The 4,980-nt window shown below is 45.2% G+C and overlaps 1 pseudogene; it reads left to right on the top strand.

Annotated features, from left to right (window-relative positions):
• Positions 1–2,141: 2,141 nt before the first annotated feature.
• On the top strand, positions 2,142–2,260 carry LOC118607005 (annotated as a pseudogene).
• Positions 2,261–4,980: the final 2,720 nt, after the last annotated feature.

Consider the following 4,980-nt stretch of genomic DNA (forward strand, 5'->3'; position numbering starts at 1 on the left):
GTTGAATGGGTGGTTCTCAGGGATGGGGATGTGTTCAGCACAGGTGTGCAAAGGGAGAGCTGATTTCCTGCTCTGGCTTCTAGGGGCTTCCAGGAGAGAGGCATGAGCTCGGGGGTGGTCTGAGGTCCACAGGGAGGCTGGGAGTCTGCAAGGTGATGCCACCCATCGAGGAGTGGACACTGGAGAGGCTTCTGAAGGCCTCATTTGCCAACCTCCAACACGCAGGCTGGGCAGATGCCCAAGAGCTCGGGCAGGGCAGGGGCAGAGCAGTGGTTACTAGCTCAGAACCTGGAGTTTCTCACTAGTTGGGTGACCTCAGGAAGTCACTTAGCCTCTTCTGTAAATGGGGAGCTTAACAGACCACTTTCTAGGGACAGGGTGAGGGCAAAATGGGCCAGCCCAGGTAAAGCACTAAACACGGTGTCTAGTCCATCATAAGTACCAGTGAGCCTTGGCTGCCAGGTCAGCCCTGGGAGGGCAGGCACACTTGTCTCCTGTGTACCCCAAGCACCCAGCGTCACACAGGGGGCGCTCAATAGATATTTATGAAATTAATGAAAAGGGAGCCACAGGGCTAGCTTCCCGGTGTTTGTCTCTTCATCAAACTTACATCCTCCAGAGGATGTCAGGGAGTCCCTGAGTTAGATGGAGTGGCCCTCACCAGCTAAGCTTGTGCAGTAGTTCCTTCATTCTTGCCAGGCAGAATGCAGGGTGGTGGGGCAGGGCTCCTCTTGTCCCCCGGCGACCCTACCGCTGGATCTCTGCTGACTTCTCACGTGTGGGGTTTGGGTGGGGAAGCTCTGGCCCCACTTGACCCCATGCTCTGACTCACACTGGCTTCTCAGCCCACCCAGAACGACTTTCCCAGCCGTTGGGTCCTGCGCCCAGGCAGAGCCTGTCCCCACTGTTTACTCTTGGCAAATGGGACCTTCCTGTTTCTAAGAAAATGGCTTTAATTGGTAATTATCTCATGTCTTTATGTAGCGTCTTTCATCAAGGTGCCCGCAGCACCCAGCTTATTAAACTGAATCCTTAGAAGGTGCCGAGACTTCAAACATGCCCCTAGTTCATTGGGGCGCCTCCCAGGCTCCCCACGGTGTGAGTACCCCAAGGTCAGAGGAGGGCATTGCTGTACTTTTGTGCCCCACGGTCCGGTGGGAGTAGCAGCATGACCTTGGGAGGCTTCACTGAGAACCCCAGTGTGCTCAGCTCTCCACAGGGCTCTGAGGTGGGACAGGGAGAGGGAGAGGCCCTTCTTTTCTCTTTATCTTTGGAGAGTTTAGTTCTTGTTCCTCCCTCGGGGGCTGAGGACCCCTTCACACCTTCATTTAATCACCATTCATCTGATATTTACTGAGCAATTACCAGGTGCTGGATTCAATGTTTCTTCCCAATACTACTTGTGGAAACAATGGGGAACTCACTACCTTGCATTCCTTCCTAGGTGGGGTGGAAATCTGACTTTTTCCTCTGACCTAAACCAGCCCAGGCTCACCTGACTCCTGCAACTTTCCTTCTACAAGGCTAGCTCATTTTTCAGTCCCTATATAGGTCAGGGAGAGAGGGAGAGAGAAGGAGATATTTACTTTAACAAATTGGCTTCTGTGTTTGTGGAGGTGTGAGTTCAAAATCTGCAGAGTGAGCCAGCAGCTGGAAACCCAGGGAAGAGTTGCAGTCCAAATTCAAAGGCCATCTGCTGGAGGAATTCCTTTCTTGCTCATTCTTTGTTCTTTTAAGGCCTTCAACTGATTAGATGAGGCCCACCCACATTATGGAGGGCAATCTGTTTTATTCAAAGTCCACTGATTTACACACTAATCTCATCCAAAACACACAGTCACAGAAACATTCAGAATAATGTTTCACTAACTATCTGGGCACCATGGCCTAACCAAGTTAACACATACAATTAACTATTGTAGTCCCCCAGGTAGGCCAATGATGAGATGTGGACAACAGGTCAGAGACTCCCAAAGGTTGGAGACTATGCATGACAGAACATTGTGGAAGAAGGAAACAAGAAACTCCATGCAGTTCATCATTAGTAGAGAAGTGCCCTCCATGGGGGAAGGGCCTTGCTCCCATCTTCTCTCTTCCTGTTTCTTTTTACACCTGCAGCCCCCCTTAAGTTCCTCTGTCTGGTCTACCACAATGCCACCCTGAACAAGCTCAATCCCATCTGATCTCAGAAGCTAAGCAGGGTCGGGCCTGGTTAGTACTTGGATGGGAGACCACCTAGAAAGACCAGGTGCTGCAGGTGTAAAAAATAAAAAATAAATAAGGCTTTGTAAGCTGACAAGGTCCTTGCAATCTGTGAGATAAACTAAAGATTGCCTCGCCTAAAAAAAAAAAAAAGAAAAAGAAAGAGAAATTTCTCTGTCTGATGCATCCTGGGCCTGCCTCTCAGGCTTAGATATTCTTCTCCACCCTCTTCTGGAGGAAGAATCCCCTGTCCTTTCAGCTCTAGAATAGACATGGTATAAGTGATGACTTAGGGGTTATCAGCACTCCCCCCCCCCATTCATCTAATAATATTTGGTGCCTCTCCTATCCCCAGCCATCTGAAATAGACAATATAAATAAATTAGGGCATTTGTTATACAAATATAACTTCAGTGTAAATCTCAAAGTCTTTCCTTTGAATAGATTGTTGCTTTTAAACTTCTCTGATAGAGAAATCCCCACCTTCCCCAGCTACCCTCACTCCCCATTTTAAGATGCTCAGGAGGAAGATGGGCACCCAGGCTCAGATAAAGACCCTTCCAGAGACAGCTGCGGGACCACCCTTATAAATTCGCGAGCTACACACATCTTGCCAAAGTGAGCACTGTTTTCAGAATTTCTTTCTCAGAAAAACACAGGCCAGTTTCAGATTGAGGTGGATGTACTTCCCTTGGCAGTGCAGACTTGGCTTCGCTCCCTTCAGAACTGTGGTCCTGCTGGTGGGAGCCTGGCTTGATCACAGTAGAGCCCACTTTAACAGTAAAGGGCCCTCTTCCCTGCAGGAATGGACCCAGCTCAAATTATTTGACTTTTATTCCAAGTCTGGGCCTGATGAAAGGTGGGGGAGGCTTCCATTCACCTGACACATACAAAAATAAACTCATGAGTAATATTTTGTCACTTGCTGTTTTTACTTATTACGTGAATATCTTTTTATATCATAATATTCACCTGAAATATGATTTTTAACTACAATATAGTATTTCATTGTGTGAATTTGACATAGTTTAACTCATCCTTGTTGTGGAACATTGAGTGCCCAGTTGTTGTCATTGTGGTTTGTGTAAAGGAGCAAAACTTGCCATCCCAAAATGTATGTCTTTGGCATGAGGACCAATTTAAGCTGATTTTAAGAAACAGAAGACTCAGAAAGTTTTTCTTGTTACCTCCCTCTTAACTACCCCAAAAAATTTAGATAAAGGTCTTGTTCCTGGAATTAAGCTGTCACCAGAGACACCTATGAAGAGTAAGAACTAGGTGTGGTGGAGGAGACTAGAGATCAGAGTCCAGTTCTGTGCCCCATCTCTCTGCATGGCCCAGCAAATATTTGTTTACCAAACATTTGCTTTTCAATCTCCATGTAAGTTGCCTTCCTCTTCTTTGAAGTCCCAAACCATTACCCACTTCTTAGCTTGAGATGACATATAAGCTTCAACTGCCCAATTTGTCCTTGGTCCTCCATATTCTGGTGGAATGCCTGAACATATGAAATCAAATTGGATTTTCTCCCGTTAACTGACATGTCAATTTAATTTTTAGACCAGCCAGAAAAGCCTAGAAGGTGTGGAAGAAAAAGGAGTTCTATGGAAAGTAACTTCGCAAGGTGATCTGATCATAAATTCCTAACTGTGTGGGTCAGGTGATCTGATCATAAATTCCTAACTGTGTGGGTCAGGTGAATAGTCACGCCCCAGGCGTGGAACTTCTTTAGGACTATCTTTGCCTTAAGCAAGCCCCACCCATTGTTTCTGTTAACACACCTTTGCCTCTTTTCAGAGCCCTTGTTCCAATATGAGACCACCCTTTCAGACCCTGTCTTCTAAAGCGTGACCACTCTCAAGAAAGCACATAATCTTGTTGACTATTTTATAATTCAATTCCTGCCTTGCTTTCTTCCAGTTCATCGTAATCTTCCTTGGTTTCCTCCTTAATCTCAAATGCATGAAAGAAACTGCAAAATTGATATTCTCTGGAGCATTTGAGATCTTGCTCCCTGGCATATGTTGTCAGTTTGACTCAAATAAACTCTTATAAAAATTCTCTACAGGTTTGGATGTTTCTTACTTCGACAAAGGGTAAAGGAAAATTTCTTCTCTCCGACATTTGCTATTAATAAAGGAGGTACAAGAAATACCAAACCTCAAAGAAAAGATGGAGAAATTTGGCTATATTAAAATGAAGAACTACTCATCAAAAGCAGACTAAAGAAACTAAAAGCATAAGCTACAAACTGGGAGAAAATGCCAACAAAGGCTTGGTATCAAGAATAAATAAGAAATTCCTGAAAGTCAATAAGAAAAAAATCCAAAAGAAAAATAGTCAAAAGACCAGAATAGGCATCTCTTACAAGAAGAAAAAGTAAGACCGATAAACATAAGAGGACATGTTCAGCCTCACTGAGTAATCATTCAAGATCACTCTGCATGTATTAGCATCCAGGGGCTGCTATAACAAAGCAAATACACTGGGGAGCTTCAACAACAGGGATTTTTTGTCTCACTTTTCAGTTCTGGAGGGTGAAAGTCCAAGATCAAGGTGTGGTCAGGACTGGTCCTTCTCAGGGCTAGGAAGGAGAATCTATTCCATGCCTCCCTCCTGGTTCCTGGCAGCCTCAGGCATCCCTTGGGTTATTATAGATAGCATTCTCCCTGTTTCTTCTCTTTGTCTTCCCTTTATGCATTTCTCTGTGCCAAATTTCCCCATTTTATAAGGCTATCAGTCTTATTAGATTAGAACCTACCCTAATGGCCTCTTTTT

The sequence above is a fragment of the Rousettus aegyptiacus genome, unplaced genomic scaffold, assembly GCF_014176215.1.
Source record: "Rousettus aegyptiacus isolate mRouAeg1 unplaced genomic scaffold, mRouAeg1.p scaffold_m13_p_8, whole genome shotgun sequence".
Lineage (NCBI taxonomy): Eukaryota > Metazoa > Chordata > Mammalia > Chiroptera > Pteropodidae > Rousettus > Rousettus aegyptiacus.